Below are 22,765 nucleotides of genomic sequence, written 5' to 3' on the forward strand. Positions count from 1 at the left end.
CATGCTTGACATAACTTTTTTTAATAATTAATGCTCACAACAAAATACACAGAATAACAGATAATAACAATGAGAAACAAACAAGACAGAAGAACAAAGACGGCAGCTCTTGCATGAGTTTCACATGAATCTCCTGTGAGAAGGTCATGAAACTTCAAGCTTCATGTTGTTCATTACAATATGATTTATCAAACGTGAAGTCGACTCTCATACACACGCTGGTGACAGTTGGTCGGAAGCGAAAAGATGAGTAAACCATGAGAACATTTCTGGGTGTACTGTGTTTTCTTTTAATACAGAATACAAAATAGCAAAAGTCATGGGATTCCTTCTTATAATTCATCAGTGGAAAGATTGAAAAAGAAGAAGAGGAACAAGAGGAGGAAGAAGCCACGCAAGAGAAACAACAACAAAAAGGGACAAAACGTGTTACTTTCTGTCAGGACTTTAGAATCTGAAATGAAAAGTTTATTTAAAAAAACAAAAAACAAACAAAAAAAAAAACGTTTTGTAGACCTGTTTTGGATTAAGTTGTTTTTCAAATATTATCATTATTTTTTCTAGGAGTCAGTGATATCAGATTGTGTGTGTGTTTTTTTTTTATTTTTTTTATTTTTTATTGTACTTACCCTGTAACTACATGGAACAAGAGTATATTTCCCCAGTACAAAAAAATTGCAATAGTTGTAGTATTACTTGCCTTGAAACAACTTAATCAGTGCACTTTTGCAATAAAAACAAAATACTGTATAAATGCACTGAAATGTAGCCTACCCCGTGATTTTGATGAACAAAAAGTAACAACAACCAGACTCAGGAGGCAAGAGAACGTTTGAATAAGATTTATTTAACAGATAGTATGCAAATTAGTTACATAAAGATGAAATGATGAAGTTCTTTGGCGTAGGCCCTGTCCATAGTCCAAATCCAAAGGGTAGCAGATACTTGCAGTTCCTGCCTGAAGATGAAGGCAGGGGTGGAGACTACCCCTGATGTATGGACAGGGACCGACCTGGTGGTGGTGGGGAGGATGGGGGGATTCATTTGATGATCAATGTTGTTTGGTCCCTCTCACAGGCTGAAGATGGTGAATAAACAATGATTATCATTTTGATTTCCTGTGGTATTAAAGTATTAAATAGGAAAAACACTGACTTTTGCATTTAATCACACTCTAAGTATCACATCCATAGTGGTTTCTTTCAGTTCCTAGTTTTTGCACTATTGTCAAGAACTAAAGTAGATGTGCAGTGCTATATGTTTCTCAGCACTGAGTCTCCACCTGAATGGAAATAAAGCTTGTGGATGTGTCGTAATTTGATTTTCTCTATTTTACGGAGCAAATCTGTGGCTTCTACATGAAGTACTTTAAATCTCGACGGCAGTGGTGTAACTAACAGACTAGAGTTTGTAGGTCTCACAACATCTATTCACAGCCCAATTAAAAACTCTGATAAATGATATGTTGATTATTCTGTATTCATCATGTAAGGATTGATTTTACCACTTCAAGATTCCTATCCTGTAATAAATCAATAAAATTCACTAATCTGAAGAGAGGAACTACGAGAAAGAGCAAACAGCTGGCCCAATCTGCCCAAACAGGGTCAAACTAGATTTTACATTCTGAAGGAAATGTGAGTAGTCAAGCAAAAGTAGGCCACTCAAGAACTCAAAACTGAGTTTTGTTAATCAAAAGTCAACTTTTCAGAATACAAATGCCTTAAATTATAATGATTATATATTTGCATTTTTCTTGTGTCTCACTTTTTCAGCAGCTCAGTTCTGATATTTGTGGAGCCTTCATAGTTATATTTACATTAAGTTCAGGATAAATTCTGTGTGTGTGTGTGTGTGTGTGTGTAATATAAAATGTATGCTTTATAATTTTTACCTGAGATGTCATTCTTCTCTTCATTGCTGTATGTGCACAGCTCCAAACCAAATGTACATTGAAACTACAAATAAAAAGAAAGACCTGCTGCATTAGTGCATTCATAAACTGCAAACTGTAAATGTAATTATCAAGTTCAGACACTAGGAATCCCTTTAAATAGATTCAAAACTATAACACTTCGGTTCTGAGCCTGATTAAACATTTAATTGAACACAATAATGCGATTCTGAGAGTTATTTACATTTACTCATTTGGCAGACGCTTTTTTCCAAAGCGACTTACAAGTGAGGGATACAACAAGCTAGTCGTCATGACAAGGCAAATAGACACAAGAAGTGCTCACAATACAAGTCTTAGGCAATGCTCAGAGTATCATAAGCTACAATAGAGAGGGATTAGAGGAAGTGAAAGGATAGGTATAAGAATTTTTTTTTTTTTTTAAGATGAGGTTAAGTGCTCACGAAAGAGATGAGTTTTCAGCTGTCTTTTGAATATTGCCAGGGATTCTGCATTCTGGATAAAGGCAGGAAGATCGTTCCACCAGCAAGGAACAGTGAATGACAATGTCCTGGAGAGTGATTTCGTGCCTCTCTGTGATGGTACCACGAGCCTTCGCTCCTTTAATGAGCGTAGGCTTCTGGTAGAAGTATATACTTGTAAGAGTGAGTGGAAGTAGGAGGGTGCAGAGCCTGTGGCAGATCTGTAAGCAAGCGTCAACGCCTTGAATTTGATGCGAGCAGCAAGTGGTAGCCAGTGCGGAGAGATGAAGAAAGGTGTGACGTGGGCTCTTCTGGGCTCGTTGAAGACGAGATGTGCTGCAGCGTTCTGAATCATTTGTAGAGGCCTGATTGTGCATGATGGCAGTCCAGCCAGAAGAGCATTGCAGTATTCAAGCCTAGAAATGACCAGGGCCTGGACCAGAAGTTGTGTTGCATGTTCTGTTAGAAAGAGCCTGATTATCCTGATGTTGTATAGTGCAAATCTGCATGACCGAGCGGTCTTTGCAATGTGGTCTTTGAAGGTCAGTTGGTCATCAAGGATTACTCCAAGATTTCTGGCCGAATTTGATGGGGTAATAAAAGTTGTACCTAGCTGGATGCTGAAATCATGATTTAGAGTCGGATTGGCAGGGAAGACGAGAAGTTCAGTCTTAGCCAGATTGAGCTGCAGATGATGTTCTTTCATCCATGTTGAGATGTCCGCCAGACAGCTTGAGATTCGTGCAGCTACTGTGGGATCATCTGGTTGGAATGAAAGGAAGAGTTGTGTGTCATCAGCATAGCAATGGTAGGAGAAACCGTGTGCCTGAATGATGGGACCAAGTGATGTAGTGTAAATGGAGAAGAGGAGGGGTCCAAGAACTGAACCCTGAGGAACCCCTGTGGTCAGTTGATGAGCTTTGGATACCTCCCCTCTCCAGGCAACCCTGAAAGACCTTCCTGTGAGATAGGATTCAAACCAGAGAAGTGGAGTACCTGTGAAGCCAAGTGATGAGAGGGTGGACAGAAGGATCTGATGATTCACCGTGTCAAAGGCAGCAGATAGATCGAGCAGAATGAGAACTGATGATTTGGAATTAGCCTTTGCAATCTGCAAGGATTCAGTGACCGACAGTAGTGCAGTCTCGGTCGAGTGGCCACTCTTGAAACCAGATTGATTGACGTCCAATTGGTTGCTCTGTGAGAGGAAAGATGACACCTGGTTGAAAACAACTTGTTCAATTGTTTTTGCTATGAATGGTAGGAGAGAAACAGATCTGTAGCTGTCTACAAGAGACGTGTTTAATGTGGGTTTTTTAAGCAGCGGGTTACCCGAGCCTGCTTGAATGTGTTAGGGAAAGTGCCAGTGTGGAGAGATGTGTTGATAATGTGTGTAAGTGTTGGTAAAAGTGTAGGAGCGATGACTTGTAGAAGGTGTGAGGGAATGGGATCTAGAGGGCAGGTGGTGAGATGACTGGAGAGGAGAAGTTTGGATACTTCTGTCTCAGTGAGGGGAGAGAATGAAGAGAGGAGGTGTGCGGCTGTGTGTGTGATTGGTCTGAGTTCCTGTGTGTGTGGAGCGGAGAACTGACTGCTGATGGTAGATGTTTTGTCAGTGAAAAAATTAGCAAAATTATCAGCAGTTAGGGATGGAGGGGGACAGAGGAGAGAGTTGAATGTTTTGAAAAGTGTGCAATTGTTTGAAACGCTGTTGATTTTGTTGTGGAAATAGGTAGATTTAACAGCATGAATTTCAGCAGAAAAGGATGAGAGCAGAGATTGATAGCTACCTAGGTCAGATTGGTCTTTTGATTTGTGCCATTTCCTCTTTGCTGCCCTGAGTTTGGTCCGATGTTCACGAAGAACATCGGATAACCAGGGATTAGAGAGAGTAGCACATGCAGGCCTGGATGACAGAGGACAGATACTATCTAGAGATGAAGTTAAGATGGAACATAAAGTGTCTGTTGCTGTATTCACATCCAGAGATGAGAACTGTGTGGGTGAGGGAAGGGAGGATGACACGACAGAGGAAAGATGAGAAGAAGAAAGAGAGCTCAGGTTTCGTCTGAAGGTAACTGGTAGAGGGGTTGGTGGTGAACAAATGGGGAGTTGTAGATTAAAAGTAATGAAGAAATGATCGGAAATGTGCAGAGGTTTTACCAAGATGTTGTCAGTGACGCAGTTGCGTGTGTAAATGAGGTCAAGTTGGTTGCCAGATTTGTGTGTACTTGTGGTGATGAGCCAATTAAGATCGAATGAGGCTACAAGAGAGAGGAAGTCTGAAGCATAAGTCTTCTCTAGATGAATGTTAAAATCGCCAAAAACTACAAGTGGGCTACCATCCTCTGGAAAAGAGGACAGCAGCATGTCCAGTTCCTCTACAAAAGTACCCAGTTGGCCTGGGGGGCGATAAATTAGTATGATATTAATTTTGGCAGGATTTGAGATTGTAATAGCATGAAGCTCAAATGAATTGTTGTTGCAAAGAGAGGAATGAGTCGCGTATTTCCAATTGTCAGAAATGAGAAGACCTGTGCACCCACCCCTCCCAGACTGGTGAGGGGTATGAGAGAAAGTGAAGTTGTTAGAGAGAGCAGCAGGGGTTGCTGAGTCCTCTGGATGAATCCAGGTCTCAGTCAAGCCCAAGATATTGAGAGTAGAATTAGTAGCAAAGGCTGGAATGAAGTCAGCTTTGTTAACTGCTGACTGACAATTCCAAAGACCCACAGAGACAGAGAGAGGAGTATTAGTGTTAGAAGAGGAGTAAATAGGGCGCAGGTTAGAAGCATTGCGCTGCCTTTTACGTGGGTTAGTGGAGCGTTGCCGAGAGACAACAGGAATGTGTTGAAAGCACATGCTGAGGATGAAGGAAAAGTGTGAAAGAAAGGAAGAAACTTAAGTGCCTACCGGTGTTGTTGCTCCGTGGAGTCGCAGGTCTTTACCCAAGTCGGTCTTCACACAAGGAGGCTGAATGCTCCCGCTGACAGTGACAGCGCGCACACACACAATAAATATACAGCTTATTAACACGTGATTGAAAACAGCTACGCCCACCTTGCAAATTAGCACTGCAAAAGCCTAAAGCCCGTGAATGGCTGCGAATCAAAACGAAACTCTGCTCAATTACGAGCAATAACACCAATAAAGTCTGCAAACATGACTGTTATTCTAAACAAGTGCAATTAAAATACAATTATAGACAAGGTAGAAAATAGGACAAAAACAGATACGGATTTAAATCCTTCCTAGTAGCAAATAATAAACGAAGCAAATGACCCAGAACAGATATTAAGCAAAAGATTGTTAAAAGATTGTTATTGTCACGGTTTGCAGGTCTGTGTGTTCTTCCTTGTCTGTTGTGATTGATTGTGTTGCTGGGCAAGCCATGATAGCTGATCAGCCATGCTATATATTGAGTTTGTGTTTGTTCATTTCCTGTTGGATCGATGTTAAGCTCACAGCTTGTTCTTTGTTCAGTGTCTCCTGTATCCTGTGCTCCAGTGTCCTGCCGTTGTGGATATTTCTGCCTGTCGTTTGTGGATTACTCTCTCACTGGACATCTGCCTTTGGTTTCATTCATCTGCCCATTGTAGTCCATGTTCTGCCGAGGATACCATCTGCACCCAAAACATTCTAACAATTACTGCTGTTGTTCGTTGTACTTCCTTTAATAAATATGTTGTACAATTGCAACTGAATCTCGAGTCACTGTTCCTGACATAACGACCTGACTAGGATGGATTCAGCAAGTGGTTTTGAATGGAGGGAATTCCTAACTAGCAACAACGCTCATATGGATCAACAGGAGGAACAGATAATGGCGATGGGTCATGCGGTGCAAGCCTTGGTAGCGCAGGTGTCCGAGGTTACTGCCCAGCTCCGGGAGCTTAGGACAGAGACAGCCGGAGCACCACCATCTGTTCCTTTTCCATCAGAGCAAGTGGATCAGCATGTGGAGCCCCGTCTACCACCTCCAGCTCATTACTCCAGTGAGCCACAGTCACGTTGAGCTTTTGTGACTAAGTGCTCTTTGTTTTTCCCACATTGTTTCCTACGGAGCAATCTAACATTGCTTTGATGATTACTCTGTTATCTGGAAGTGGTGCTCTTTGGAAAACAGTGGTGTGGGAAAATCAGCATGCTTGCTGCTCCTCGTTCCAGTCCTTCACCAACAAATTGAAAAGAGTGTTTGATCGAGCAGTCTCAGGTCGGGAGGTGGCCCTGGATTTGGCGGATTTACAACAAGGCAACCATTTGGTTACCGGCTATTCTATTGATTTTCACACACTGGTAGTGGACAGCAAATGGAACGAGGAGGCACAGTGGGATAAATTCCTGCATGGGTTGACTGACCGTATCCAAAGGGAAAAATTGGCTTTGGACTTATTCACTAATCTGGATGATTTGATTGAGCTAACGATTTGTGTGGATAATCATCTGCAATGCTGTGATCAGCCCACGTGTCAGCTACTGTTTCCTGAGGTGGACTCATCCAACGTTACGGTCAGCCTGGCTCTCAATCCAGAACCCATGCAGGTGGCCAGAACCCCGGCTGACCAGGGAGGAGAAGGATCGTCATAGAAGCAATGGACTTTGTCTGTATTGTGGAGTGGCCTACCACTTTGTGGCTGAGATGCTGCTGTTTATACTCCTTGTTTGGTTCAGTTCCTTTGTCTGGTGTCATCTATGTTCAGTAGCCCTCACTGCAGAACACTCGAGATCCAGGGGGTGTAGTCGGGTAGGTTAAGGGATATGTAAAGTGGGAGGAGTTGGATCCAGATTCAGGGGTTGGAGATGGGTAGGTTTAGATCCAGGGGGCGGAGAAGGGTAGATTTAGGGATATGTAAAGTGGGAGGAGTTGGATTCAGGGGGTGGAGATGGGTAGGTTTAGATCCAGGGGGCAGAGACAGGAAGGTTAAGGGATATGTAAAGTGGGAGGAGTTGGATCCAGATTCAGGGGTTGGAGATGGGAAGGTTTAGATTCAGGGGGCGGAGATGGGTAGGTTTAGGGATATGTAAAGTGGGAGGAGTTGGATCTAGATATAGGGGGCAGAGACGGGTAGGTTAAGGGATATGTAAATTGGGAGGAGTTGGATCCAGATTCAGGGGTTGGAGATGGGAAGGTTTAGATTCAGGGGGCGGAGATGGGTAGGTTTAGGGATATGTAAAGTGGGAGGAGTTGGATCTAGATATAGGGGGCAGAGATGGGTAGGTTAAGGGATATGTAAATTGGGAGGAGTTGGATCCAGATTCAGGGGGAGGAGATGGGTAGGTTTAGGGATATGTAAAGTGGGAGGAGTTGGATCCAGATTCAGGGGGCAGAGACGGGTAGGTTTAGGGATATGTAAAGTGGAGGGAGTTGGATCCAGATTCAGAGGGCGGAGACGGGTGGTTTTAGGGATATGTAAAGTGGAAGGAGTTGGATTCAGGGGGTGGAGATGGGTAGGTTTAGATCCAGGGGGCAGAGACAGGAAGGTTAAGGGATATATAAAGGGGGAAGAGTTGGATCTAGATAGAGGGGGTGGAGATGGGTAGGTTTAGATCCAGGGGGCGGAGACGGGTACGTTAAAGGATATGTAAAGTGGGAGGAGTTAGATCCAGATTCAGGGGGCGGAGATGGGTAGGTTTAGGGATATGTAAAGTGGGAGGAGTTGGATCCAGATTCAGGGGGCAGAGACGGGTAGGTTTAGGGATATGTAAAATGGGAGGAGTTGGATCTAGATAGAGGGGGTGGAGATGGGTAGGTTTAGATCCAGGGGGCGGAGACGGGTAGGTTAAGGGATATGTAAAGTGGGAGGAGTTGGATCCAGATTCAGGAGGCGGAGATGGGTAGGTTTAGATATTTGTAACATGGGAGGAGTTGGATCCAGATTCAGGGGGGGAGATGGGTAGGTTTAGATCCAGGGGGAAGAGACGGGTAGGTTTAGGGATATGTAAAATGGGAGGAGTTGGATCCAGATTCAGGGGGGGAGATGGGTAGGTTTAGGGATATGTAAAGTGGGAGGAGTTGGATCCAGATTCAGGGGGCGGAGATGGGTAGGTTTAGATCCAGGGGGAAGAGACGGGTAGGTTTAGGGATATGTAAAATGGGAGGAGTTGGATCCAGATTCAGGGGGGGAGATGGGTAGGTTTAGATCCAGGGGGAAGAGACGGGTAGGTTTAGGGATATGTAAAGTGGGAGGAGATGGATCCAGATTCAGGGGGGGAGATGGGTAGGTTTAGATCCAGGGGGAAGAGACGGGTAGGTTTAGGGATATGTAAAGTGGGAGGAGATGGATCCAGATTCAGGGGGGGAGATGGGTAGGTTTAGATCCAGGGGAAAGAGATGGGTAGGTTTAGGGATATGTAAAGTGGGAGGAGATGGATCCAGATTCAGGGGGGGGAGATGGGTAGGTTTAGATCCAGGGGGAAGAGACGGGTAGGTTTAGGGATATGTAAAGTGGGAGGAGATGGATCCAGATTCAGGGGGTGGAGATGGGTAGGTTTAGATCCAGGGGGAAGAGACGGGTAGGTTTAGGGATATGTAAAATGGAGGGAGTTGGATCTTGTGCTCCGCAGTGAGGACCATCTCTCTATGTTAAGCGGGTGTTTTCTGAGTTTCCCCTGCCCTGAGTGTTTGGATTATAAGACTGTCTCCTGAAACTATTTCCTGTCATGCGAATTATACTAAAACCACCCGTGATGGTACAGATAACCACCAAAATTAATCAGAATATGGGCATTGGCTTCAGTACAAATAAGAGTTGTGATGTCTGTAATATAAATATATATTTTAAAAATACAGAAATAAAATTATTTTAAACTAGTAAAAATAAATGATATTTTATTATATGATGATTTATGATATTTTTAAATATGATGGTTTCATTATAAATATGGGTGTTATATCTACGGTGGATACCCAATTTAATGATATGATATTTATCATAATCAATTTACCATGTCATGTCATCAAATTGAAGTCAGCCAGCTATTTATATACTTTTACATATTCTTCCGTTATTGAACAACTGCTGCTTGAATCACCTTGAACAAAACTGAAAATCTTTAAGAAGACCTTTGTCTGAAAATAAAACGATTAACATAGAATTATTTAGATTAATTAGATTAATTTAATAAAGATTAATCTATTTGGTAATCTAATATTTTAGAACTCAGGGGTACTTATACTATTATGATAGTCTTACGTTTGGGAGCAATTTAGCGAGAACACACACTACACACTTTTTTGTAATAATAGTGTACATAAAGGCTTTTTTAAAATTATGGCATAAGCTATTTATACAATATTTTGTTTTTAATTGCAAAAGTGCACCGATTAAGTTGTTTCAAGGCAATTAAAACTACGACTGTTGCAACTTTTTAATCCTGGGGAAATATACTCGTTTCATGTAATCACAAGTTAAGTGTGACATCTGTGGGTTGTAAATTAAACTGGTGCTTGTAACACACTTGTTCCATTAAGTTACAGGGTAAGTATAATAAAACATGTCTGATATCACTTGGAAGCCTTTATTTGAAAAACAACCTATTTCATAACAGATTTACAACACTTCTTAATTGTTTCTCTTGCTTGGCTTCCTCCTCTTGTTCCTCTTTTTGTTTCTTTGAATTCTGTATGTCTTAAAAGAAAATACAGGACACCCAGAAATGACCTCAACATTTACTCATCTTTTACCCTCATGCCATCTGAGATGTATGACTTTCCTTCTTCAGAAGTTTTTTTTTCTGATTAATTTTGGTGGTTATCTGTACCATCATTGGTGGTTTCAGTATATACTCACATGACATGAAATAGTTCCAGGAAACAGTCTTTTAATCCAAACACTCAGGGAACAGGCAGGGGAAACTCAGAAAACACCCACGTAACATAAACGACACCGGACAAAGGAACTGAACTAAACAGGGAGAATTATTTTGTATTGTAAGACATGTTGCTGAATCAGTATATTATTGGTCCTGGAACAACATTCCTGTCTGAAAATGTAGTCCTACCCATAACCAACAAACCCGGGTTTTAAGACCAAAATTAATAATAGTAATAATAATATGTTTTATTTATTTAGCGACTTTCAGGAACCCAAGGATGCTTTACAGTAAATTGTTATATAATATGAATACATATAAGTATACAGTCAGTATACAACAATGTAATCAACCAGTTGGAACAGACAAATAAGGTTAATCTACATTAGACTTACAAAAACAAGCATAGTGCTGGAAATTGAGACAGTCAATTAACAAAACATAAAGTGAATAAGTGAGTTTTGAGGGCAGTTTTAAAGGTCTGAAGAGAAGAGATATCATGAAGGTCTTGTGGTAGCTTGTTCCAGAGCTTAGAAGCTGATATGCTGAAAGCCCTACCACCCACACTAGATAGACGGAACTTGGGTACTGCAAGCAAGTTTTCAGAGCTCGATCTCAGAGTACGGGCAGGGACATAGGGGATAATCAATTCGCAGAGATAGGAAGGTGCTAAACCATGACGAGCATTGAAAACTAGAGTAAGAATCTTAAACTGGATGCGGTAACTAACCAATGTAGTTGCTGTAAGACAGGGGTTATGTGAGCTGATTTTTTGGTAAAAGTGAGAACCCGAGCAGCTGAATTCTGAATGAGCTGCAAGCAATTTATGACTTTTTTGGGTAGACCATAAAGCAAGGAGTTACAATAATCAAGACGTGAAGTTATAAAAGTGTGAACAACAGTTTCTGCATCTTTGAGATTTAGTGAGGGTCTTAAACGGACAATGTTGTGAAGATGGAAAAAACAGGACTTGACAAGCTGATTGATGTGGGGTTCAAAACTTAGCCTAGAATCGAACAGCACACCAAGGTTTCATATAGTGGAAGAGGGTTGAACCAGAACACCGTCAATGTTAATAGAAAAATTGTGTTGGGTGAGATCAAGGGATTTAGGGGCTACTAGCAGAATTTCAGTTTTTTCCATATTCAACATTAAGTAGTTTTGAGCTATCCATATTTTGAGATTGTGTAAGCAAGATGTTAAGGAAGGGGGAGGAAAAACAGAGTTAGGTTGTACAGTAAAATAAATTTGTGTGTCGTCAGCATAACTGTGGAAATTAAAGCCATGGCGCCGGATGATCTGACCCAGAGGAAGTGTGTAGATTAAGAATAAAAGTGGACCAAGGACAGATCCTTGAGGCACTCCATGAGATAAGGTGACAGAATGAGAATTGAATTTGTCGATGCTAATAAACTGTTGCCTGTCTGTGAGATATGAATTTAGCCATTTTAAAGCCGTTTCTGAAATGCCGATTGCAGACAATCGGGACAAAATTACAGAGTGGCAGACGATATCAAAAGCTGAACTCAGGTCCAAAAGGACCAGAAGGCTGAGGACACCAGAGTCAGAGGCGAGGAGGAGGTCATTCACCACTTTGAGAAGAGCAGTCTCTGTACTGTGGAGGGGACGAAAACCAGAATGAAATGGTTCCTGCAGATTATTTTTGTCCAAGTGAGTCTGCAGTTGTGTGGCAACCACTTGTTCTAGGACTTTAGACAAAAAAGGAAGATTGGAAATTGGTCTAAAGTTACTCAGTACTGTCTCATCAAGGCCAGGTTTTTTAAGTATAGGGGTGATCATGGCTGTTTTCAGTCCAGGTGGTACATAACCAGTCATAAGGGAACTATTTATCATGTGGGTGATAGGTATAATGAGGGAAGAGAGAAGGTTTTTGAGTAGATGTGTTGGTAACGGATCTAACTGGCAGGTGGAGTTAGAGCTCATAATCAGCTGTACAACCACAGATGTATTGGTGAGAGTAAAGTTAGAGATTGGTTAGGGTATCTGGAAAGTAGAAGTTTCTGAAGGAGTAGAAGAAGAAAAAGATTGATAGATATTGTCAATTTTGTGTTTAAAAAATGTCAGAAAATTTACACAAAGGTTAGAAGAACCATTAAGAAGTGGAGATGGTGGTTTAACAAGTTTGTTGATTTCAGAAAAAAAGGGTCCTGGGTTTACACTTTGCTCTGTTTATAATATTAGACAAGTAAGTAGCGCGTGCAGTGTTAAGGGCTTTTTTATATTGTGATATGAATTCAGTGTAGAGGGTAGCATGAGCAGGAAGACAGGTCTTCTTATAGAGACGTTCAAGACGCCTAGCCTTCGCTTTCATTAATCTGAGCTCTGGGGTGAACCAGGGGGAACAGTTCTGGTCTTTAATGGGGCCAGAGCTTCCAAGACATGAACATGGGGAAATTGACATGAACGTCGGATTGGTTGATTGCAGTGTTGTTCCAGGATGAACAAAGATGTTGTACTTGGTGAAATCATGTTCACGAATAAATAAACAGTAACTAATAAGTTAATTATTAGACAACAGGTGATATGTATGTATATATATATATATATATATATATATATATATATATATATATATAGCCAAGATGGGATGAGGGTAAAAGATGAGTATATGTTGAGGTCATTTCTGGTTGTACTCTATTTTCTTGTAATACATACAGAATTTAAAGAAAGAAAAAGAGGAACAAGAGGAAGAGGAAGCAAAGCAAGAGAAAATAAAAGAGAAAATAAGTGTTGTAAATCTGTTATGAAATAGGTTGTTTTTCAAATAAAGGCTTCCAATTGGTATCAATTTGTTTGTATACATGTGTTTTTATTGTACTTACACTGTAACTACATGGAACAAGAGTATATTTCCCCAATATTTAAAAAAATGCAATAGTTGTAGTTCTACTGTATATCAAAATCAAAATACTGTATAAAGGTGAGCAGTGTATGTTCTCACTAAATTGCTCCCAAACGTAAGGTTGTTGTCTATCATAATAGTATAAGTGCCCTTTAGTTCTAAAATACTTACAGTATAAATAATTTGTTATTTTCCTGGTTGTTACCCCTTTATTCCCAAAACTTTACATATTGTTCCCCTATACCAGTGGTCGGCAATAGGTGGCCATGGGCCAAAACTGACCCGCCAGCAAAAATATATCTGCCTGCGCCCGTCTCAGACACACGCTAATGTTCTTTAGAATTTGTCAGTTAGTTAATAGTTATTAATGATGGTAATCTCAATAGGTAATTATTGAATAGCTAATAAGGAACTATCTTCTAAATTTGATATTACTTACTGATTAGTTAAGCTTGTTTCTATATTAGTTAATAGAAGTAGCTGAAGTGTTAATGTAGTACTACTCATTAGTCCTGCATTACTTACTGCATAGTTACTTATTAATGACAGACCATTATTCTAAAGTGTTACCCTTACTTTATAGGTACACTATAATCACTGGAAGTTACACTGTAAATACATTGTAATTACATAGTACTTTCCGGGCTGTAATCTTAGCTAAGAACTTTTACTGCTGTTTAGGAGAACTCTTAATGGTAAGATAAAATGTTTTGTGAATACAGCCCCTGGTGTGCTATCAAATAAAAGATAAGTAAACTAAAAATCAAAGACAAAAATGACATTCCATTTATGAGATTTGCGGGTGAATGCAAAGTTTCTCGGGAAAACGTAAATGTCTTGTGAGAGACTTCAAAAACATTGAAATATAATGTTCATCTCATTTCATTTTTAACCCTCACCATGTCCCTTTAGTGTTTCTGTATGAAAGTGAAAGCAGAACAGACAGACAGACACAGCATAAATCTGCATTAGCCTAGGAGTGGTCTTGCAGACAGTAATACATTTTGTTGAAACTCAGTCAAAGACGTGTAACGGGTAAGTGAACATCAACTTATACCAGAGAATAATATCTGGCCTCAAAATAACTTTATTAATAATCATTTAATTTGATATTTTACACTATTTAAGAATCTTTAACAGATCTGTCAAGATTGTAAATTTATAAAGATGTCAAGATTGTGTGATATTTACTGTTATAAATGCATTTTACAATATGTGAACTGACAAAACAAGCAGTTGCAGGTTGTTCATTTAAGTGTCTGTATATTATTTTTTTTAAATATTAATCATATTAATAATGTTAATTAATTGAAATTATTTATGCTCTTTGACAGCTTCTGCAAAATAAGGAAAGTGTATGATTTGCTATGACAAAAGCTTAACTGTATACATTTATATGTGGTATTTGAGAGAGACTTTTTGACTTTTCAAAATAACTTTTATTACAATAAGATTAACAACCATTAAACATTTTTTCACAGTAAATTCATTCACGATTATTTATAAACTTAAAGCAAAACTCAAATCTCCATTCGCAACTGAACATAAAGCTTCTGGTAACGGTTTAGATTACAGCCCGGAAAGTTCTGCGTAATTACAGCATATTTACAGTGCAACTTCTGGTAATTATAGTGTACCTATGAAGTAAGTATGTAAGTATAGGGGAACAATATGTAAAGTTTTGGGAATAAAGGGGTAACAACCAGGAAAATAACAAATTATTTATACTGTAAGTATTTTAGCACTAAGGGGCACTAATACTATTACACTGTAAAAACGCTACGGAAAAAAAAATTGTAAATAGGTTAACAGTAAGTTACAGTACTATATACAGGGAAAAACTGTAAAAGCTCTTACCAGACATTTTATGTAATTTTCACAGTAAAATGCTGTAAATTTTACAATTTTTTGTAGCTTATGATACTCTTGTAGCTTATGATACTCTGAGCATTACCTAAGACTTGTATTGTGAGGACTTTTTGTGTCTATTTGCCTCGTCATGACGACTCGCTTGTTGTATTCCTCACTTGTAAGTCGCTTTGGATAAAAGCGTCTGCCAAATGAGTAAATGTAAATGTAAAATGTAAATGTAAAACAGAACAAATCAATGTATAATTTACAGTCAAAAACTGTAAACTGATATTCCCACAATTCCCTGTGTGACACTCCACATTTGAAAGTATTTTGTTTAAAAAATCATGTTTCTTAATAGTTTTTGTTATCAGTTATGTACATTAGGGTTTTATGTTACATCTTCTGTTGTTTAATGAATGTTTATTGCATTATGTAAGTGTTGTGGGTTACCATGATGGTGTTTTGCGTTTGCATGAATGACTCTTTGCACCTTCTTTACATTAGTATATACTTCAGCTCGTGGAAAAGTTTTTTGTGCTGAACTCTGATTCTTCATGTGGCTTTCTCTTTTACCACCTGCATTATTATGGTGGTTGTCAGTATATGTTAAAGGTACAAAACAGATTTTAGTAGTAGTGTGCATTGTTGAATTTACTTGTTTACATTCAAATTTTCTTGTTTGTAAATTACAGTTTTATACTGTAAAATTGACAGTTTGTTCTGTAAATGTGTTTACAGCTTTTCTGTATTTTTTACAAAATTATTCTGGCAACCACAGCTGCCAAAATTATTTAGTAAAAACTACGGAATATTTTTTACAGTGTACGATAGACAACAATCTTACATTTGGGAGCAATTTAGCGAGAACATACACTGCATACCTTTTTATAATGATACTGTACAAATATATAAAGGCTTTTTTAAAATTACGGGGTAGGCTACATATCAGTGCATTTATACAGTATTTTGTTTTTACTGCAAAAGTGCACTGATTAAGTTGTTTCAAGGCAGAGCTACAACTATTGCAATCTTTTTCAATACTGGGGAAATATATTCGTTTCATGTAGTTACATGGTAAGCGTGCCATCTACGGGCTGTAGATTAAAGTGGTGCTAATTAATTTAATTCTTAATGAACAAAGTAGAGGCTCTATTGCCAAGGTATATAACTAACCAGACATAAGGCACCCTTGTCTTATCCCTCTTTTCATTTGAATTGGTAAACTTAAACCTCCTCCTATTTTAACCATGCTTACAGCAGCAGTATATTATATTCTAATCCATGATAAAAAATGTTCTCCAAACCCATAACACACAAGAACCTTGAAAACATAATGATGATCTACTCAATCAAAAGCTTTCTTCTTATTCAGAGAAAGCAGACAATTTTTGGTAGAACCTTTATAGCTTTCCTGTAAAACATTAAAAAGTCTTTTCCTATTATTCTCAAAAAAGCTTTATAAAATTCTGCTGGTAGTACATCGATTCCTGGTACACGAGCAGATGAAAGTTGATTCACTACTTTTGTAACTTTCTCAAAAGTCTGATCAGAGTCTTCTTTACATTTCCTTCTTCCAGCACAAGTAAGTTATTTAAAAAGTTCATCTGCGACTCTTTAGCATAGAAATCAACAGCTAGTCTCTTCATTTCCAAATGATCTGAAGTAACATTCCCATCAGATGTACGTAATGCATGCATATAATTAGTATGAATACACTTAACTCTTGTCTCTTCTGACAAAAATCATCTTGTAAATTCACATCATTTTGATCAATTAACATATTTTGAATTTTTGAAATATCTTTATATAATTTTGCCATTTCATGTTTGATTTTACAGGAAGTGTGTGCCATAAATTGATTGCAGAAAAGCTTAATCTGAGTTTTCCCTATATCCCACCACTAAAGAAGATCTTTTTTTCTTAACCCAACAAAACAATTTAAAATTATTTAAAAATTAACATCTTTAATTAATTTAAACAGTCAGACATCACACCGGACTTAATAATTATTTCAGGATTAGTGACCAATATTCAGTCCAACAAAGAAGATACATTTTGACTAACTCTGGTAGGTTCATTCATTAACTGAGTGAGATTGATACTGCTAAACAAATCTTTATCATTAGAGGAGGAGCGGTCCAGCCAATTACAGTTGAAATCACCCAAAATAATAAGTTCGCTGTGCGTTGCAAGGGAGATGAATGTTGACAAAATACATTTTGTAGAATCAGCAGAAGCAGATGGTGGTCTGTAGAAGTTTCCTAAGGTTAAATGTTTATTGTCATGAAGAATGATGCGAATGAATAGACATTCAAAATTGACAGGTGGTATTATCAGAATCACACGCGCTGAATTTAAATGAGCAGAAACATATATGGTAACACCACCTCCTCTGGTGGGTCTGTCAGCTCTAAATAAAATAAAATTTTCAATATTAATTTCATTGTCACTTATTTGATTGTGTAACCATGTTTCAGAGATAGTGACAATATGAGGTTTTAAAGAAAAACCCAGGCTCTAAGAAGATCAATAAAAATTGAGATGAACAATTTTTAAGCCTTTAGATGAGTCTATATTTCCATCTGAACTAAAAATAAAGCTTTGTTATAGAACTGATCTGGGTAATGGAGGATAAGAGCTGCAAGACAACACATTCAATGACACATAAAAAAACGTAAAAAAAAACCCAACAAAAAATACAAGAACATGATCAAGGAGGTCAATGCACTAACAAGAAAAAAAGAGAGGCAACTGCAGGTTCAGTCTGTTACAAAATATAATATATAAACATAAAGAGGGCCCTGATTAGGCTATTCAACTCAATGATATAAAGATAACCCACCATATTAATTCAAAACAAAATAAGAGGGCCAAGATTAACGACCCACTGACATAGTCAGACACTCACAGTTACGACAGAAATAACATCACTGAGTTCACACTATATGGTAAACTTCAATAAGAGTTCATCCATAAACAGAAAACAGAAAAGCATAAGATATATGAATACAGGGTAAGCTGATAGCAGGGCAACAAATAAGCAAAAATAAAGTTTTGATCCGGATATAAGTAGGAGGGTGGTGCGCTCTCTTTTGATGACTGGAGCCGTGGGAAAGGGGAAAGGGCTTATCACCAAGCAGCTGTGTGATCAGCTGATTCAGAAAGGATATCATATTACTTCCTTCACTTTTTTATGAAGGTGCTCAGATCAAATATGAAATCAGCAGCGATTAAATGTCCAACATTAAAACTCTAATAATTAGGATGAGCAGATGAAGTAGTGAATATAAAGATTTGCAAAACATTTAAACATGTTAAAATCTCAAACATTTAAAATTAAAACTTAGTTTAAAATGTTTGAGATTTTAACATATATGTTTAAATGTTTTGCAACTTTAAGCAACGTAATATATAAATGTAAAGTATCACTTTATATAAATAAAGCTATCCATTATGTCTCCTTGATCATCTAAATGCGAGGTAGGTTGTAATTTTTACTTGCTTTACCCGAGGCAAAAAAAGCCATGCGTTGACTTTTTAGGGTGTTTTCACATTTGGTCCTTTTCAGGGGTCTGAGCGTGTTTCATGTGATTTTTGGCCCATATGTACATTCCAAACGATCCCAGTTCCCCTAAAAGGAACCGAGCCGAGACCATCTTAGGAGGTGGTCTGAGTACAGTTGGCTTTCATCTAAACAACAATCTGAACACAAACAGATCTGGGTTCACTTGTTTTTTCTGCTCACGAATTCCAATGTAGTTTAGTTATCAGATGCCTCCATACAAATCAGCTTTTCATCATGGCTGCTGCTTCTCTCAGATCTCTACAAATTATTCGTTCACAACGAACACTAGTTTATTGTGATTTTAGCTGCTTCCAAACTGTGTAAGAGAAATGTGCCTGCATGCCTTGCCAGTTTAATTGTTTTATACGAGTGCACACACCTATAGCACATGCACAGAAAACAACTTCTAGAGAACAATATTGTCTTAATTATGATGTTTTTATATATTACTAAAATACATGTTTAATATTTAAAATCATTAGTGCCGTGGTGTTTTAATGGTTTCGTGAGAATGACCCATTCTCTTACTTGAATGCTGCTTTTAGCTATACCTATACTCTACATGGAAAATTTAAAGCAGTTTATTATTTGCATCATTGTTTTATTGTATTTGTACTTGTTTTTTCTATGCTGATGTTATCATTGCCTTCTGTGATTAAAAAAAAACCTTGAATTAAGAGAAACAATTAAAAATAGCCTAAATGTTATTTAGAAAGATGGATGTGGAATATAGTGCAAGAATATGGATGAAATATTGCAACAAAATTTACATTTTTGTGCAAAAGATAAACAACTTAAGCTCATTCAAGAGCATTTGCAGCAATGTCATATTACAAAAAAATAATAATCTTTATAAACAAATTTCTACAAACAAACACTGAACTGGGCTAGATCTATAAAAGCAACAGTATGAACACAAAGACGTCTGAGACCACTTTCCTATTTAATTGGACTATAAAAAGCATCGGAGTCCTCTTTCAGGAACAGTGTGAACGTGAAGAGAACTGGGTCCTTTTTCACTTGGTTCACCTCTTGGTCGGTCTGAGTTTGGTTCTTTTAATGAAGACTGAAGTGTGAGGGTAGACTTTAAATTATATAGGGTTTTCCCGTCAATACATGTTCATTTTAATGCGAACAATGCTCTGCAAACATAGACTCGTGTGGAAACGATCGCTGCACTGCTGCAGACGCACCGCAACTGGAATGCACTGCCGGACCGCATCCGTGTGCAGTGTGAACACTCTAATGTCCGTATGTGTTAGACCAGACCAGACCATGGAGTGCAGGATGTGATGGATTAAATGAGCTGACTTGAGGAGGTGTGGTGAATCAGATCTCCGGGGAAAGTGAACGAGTGGGCGGATCTGGTGATGATGGGCTGATTAGTGTCTTTGATGGTTGCAACTCTGTGACAGATGCACCTTAACGTTGGTGCCACCCACCATAAAAAGGATGATGATGATGATGATGATGATGATGATGATGAAGAAGAAGAAGAAGAAGAAGACTCCGTGACAGGAGGGAGAGAGGCAACGCTCCCCCCACAGACACACACCATGCGATATAACAACTACTCTAGAACCTAAAAACGTGTTCAGAGGTGTGAAAGAAAAAAGCCCATAAGAGAAAAAGGAAACAAAAATTTTAGAAAAGAAAAACAAGATAACATTTTGCTCAACTTTTTTTTCTTGTAGCATAAATCACCATTTTTGCTTGATCTAACAAGAAGTTCAACAATTGAGACTTTTGTCGACATTTTTCCACATATCACCACAAATAAACATTTTAATTGAAAAAGTCACATCAAAAGAATTAAAGATCTTCAAAGTATCAAATAATGTTTTTAACCTCTCAGTGCATGAAAGCATGAAAAAGTCTCTTTATGCAGACAAAAAGGACAATTTTCAGCGATATCAGAATTTATCAGAGACAAATGCATTGACTGCGATGGCACCATGCAACACTCTCCACTGTAAATCCCCAGTTTTTTGACCAATGGTGACTTGTACAAAGCTCTTCATTTTGGTTTTTCATTGATATCAAGATTAAGTACACTTCGCCATGGTGTGTCACACTTATTATTCAAAGATTTCTTGTTAAAAGCTTTTACACAACTCTTAAACTAATTCTTGTCAAATACAGAATTTGAACCCACAATCATTAATTCTTTACAATCCAACAGCATACCATTACACAAAATTGATAGACCCGTTCGAGTACTGAATTCTGTTTCTTCACCATTAATGGCTGATCTCCATTTTTCAAGTGTTTTTGCCTCAATGCGGTATGATTTCATTCCTAACCGCTCAGCAATAGCAATCACATTTTTAAAAGCAGTTCCTGCTGTTTGATGTAGATGACCAATTGTCATCAGCTGGACATTACGCAAAGTCCTTTCCGGTATGGCAAAAGACATCTCGCTTGATAAGTCCAGTTATGAGCCAATAATCAATGGCTTCTGTAGTAACCAAAAGAGGGAAATATTACTTTCCCTATTTGTCTTAAATTAAAACCAGACTTTTAACAAGTTACGATAAAAAAAAACTGGAGGATCACACAGTTTTAATCGTTGAAGGTCCAAACAAAATAAGGCTTTGTCTAGTCCCAAGCCTTCAGTGTGTGTGTGTGTGTGTGTGTGTGTGTGTGTGTGTGTGTGTGTGTGTGTGTGTGTGTGTGTGTGTGTGTGTCTGTGTGTGTCTGTGTGTGTCTGTGTGTGTGTGTGTGTCTGTGTGTCTGTGTGTCAATATTTGGGTGAGGGCGCCCCCTGATGGCCAGAGGAGGGAATCGCGGAGATCGTCTCTGTGACAGATTGATTAGGCAGAGCAAGGCGGAATGAAACAGGTGTAATTTGGCGAACTATTTGAAATGGACCCACATACCTTGGACTGAGCTTTTTGCAGGGAGGTCTGAGACGCAAGTCTCTGATAGAGAGCCACACCCACTCGCCAGGACTGTATTCAGGACCAGGACGACGATGACGGTCAGCTTGTTCCCTTTGTCGGCGAATGGCATGCTGGAGGTGAGTGTGGGCCCTGTTCCAGGTTGCTTCACTTCTGTGCAACCAGTCACTGACTGCAGGAACATTGGTGGGTTCTCCTGACCACAGGAATAGGGGAGGTTGAAACCCCAGGATGCATTGGAAGGGAGTTAATCCTGTAGCGGCCTGTGGGGCAGTGGGGAGTTTGGGTAGTGGTATCAGGCGGCAAGCCTTGGAGAATCTGTCAATGACGGTGAGAATGGTTGTGTGACTGTTGGAGGCTGGGAGATCTGTGACGAAGTCAATGGCAATGTGTGAACAAAGGCGTTGGGGCAGAGGTAAGGGTTGAAGCAGGCTGGCGGGTAGTTGACGTGATGGTTTTTGAATGATGCAAGTGTGACATTGATTGTACAAATGAGGTGGTATCTTTGCACAGAGTTGGCCACCAGAATCGGTTCTGTAGGAGATGGATGGTGGCAGTGATTCCAGGATGACCGGAGGAAGGCAGACAATGGACCTGTTCTAGTAAATGTTTTTGGAGGACTTCAGGGACAAAGACCTTGTCAGGAGGGCATTCCACTGGAATTTCGGTCTGAGCGTTGACTTGTTCAATTTCTGTCATGATATCCCACTGAATGGGAGCAACAATTAGATTAGGCGGCAGAATAGTCTCAGGAAATTGGGGAGAGTAATCACCTTCATAATTTCTAGAAAGAGCATCCACTTTGGCGTTCTTGGACCCAGGGCGATATCTTCTGTAATGACTCATCACTCGAAGAGGGATCCATAAGCAGGCTTTATTAATAATAATCGTGGTCAAACAGGCAGTGGTAACAGCAGAATAAGTAACAGAGGGCAGATTCATGGTCATAGAACATGCAGTAGATCAGGGCAGGCGGAGAGCAATCAAAGGTCAAAAACAAAGCAAATAGTCCAGTGGGCAGGCAGCAGAGAATCATAAACAGGGAATCAACAGGGTCACAACAGGAAGGAAAACAATAAAGAATGCTCAGAAATGCAAACCGTAGTAATACAAGACCTCACAAGACTGGTGCAGTAACAGTTTATAAAGGCCAGTCAATGAGCTGCAGCTGGGTGGCGTAATCAGTGCCAGGTACGGGGCTGATGGGAAATGTAGTGTGTGTGTGCGTGTGTGTGTGTGTGTGTGTGTGTGTGTGTGTGTGTGTGTGTGTGTGTGTGCGCGCTTGTCAATATTCAGGTGAGGGCGCCCTCTGATGGCCAGAGGATGGAATCACGGAGTTCGTCTCTGTGACAGCACTATTCTTCAGTTTCTGCAACAACTGGTGCCCTATGGACCCGG

At 39.2% G+C, this 22,765-nt stretch overlaps 1 protein-coding gene and 1 long non-coding RNA gene across 8 annotated transcripts in view; one reads left to right on the forward strand and one right to left on the reverse strand.

Annotated features, from left to right (window-relative positions):
* Window positions 1–22,765, forward strand: part of LOC127507818 (ubiquitin carboxyl-terminal hydrolase 47-like) — a 150,682-nt gene that overhangs the window by 82,278 nt on the left and 45,639 nt on the right. The window contains exon 1 of one of the 7 annotated variants that reach the window (XM_051885258.1): window positions 13,949–14,083. The exons of 5 other annotated variants lie outside the window; for them this stretch is intronic. The gene's annotated coding sequence lies outside the window, so the exon portion shown is untranslated. Of the gene's footprint in view, window positions 1–13,948; window positions 14,084–22,765 lie in introns of those variants that run through there. One more of the 7 variants, XM_051885263.1, reaches the window with a different exon arrangement.
* LOC127507846 (uncharacterized) lies at window positions 828–5,633 on the reverse strand. Its single transcript, XR_007928480.1, has 3 exons — window positions 5,287–5,633; window positions 1,895–1,958; window positions 828–1,078 (listed from the first exon to the last, which is right to left on the reverse strand). It is a non-coding gene; the product is annotated as an uncharacterized LOC127507846 (long non-coding RNA).

The sequence above is a fragment of the Ctenopharyngodon idella genome, chromosome 24 (assembly GCF_019924925.1).
Source record: "Ctenopharyngodon idella isolate HZGC_01 chromosome 24, HZGC01, whole genome shotgun sequence".
Lineage (NCBI taxonomy): Eukaryota > Metazoa > Chordata > Actinopteri > Cypriniformes > Xenocyprididae > Ctenopharyngodon > Ctenopharyngodon idella.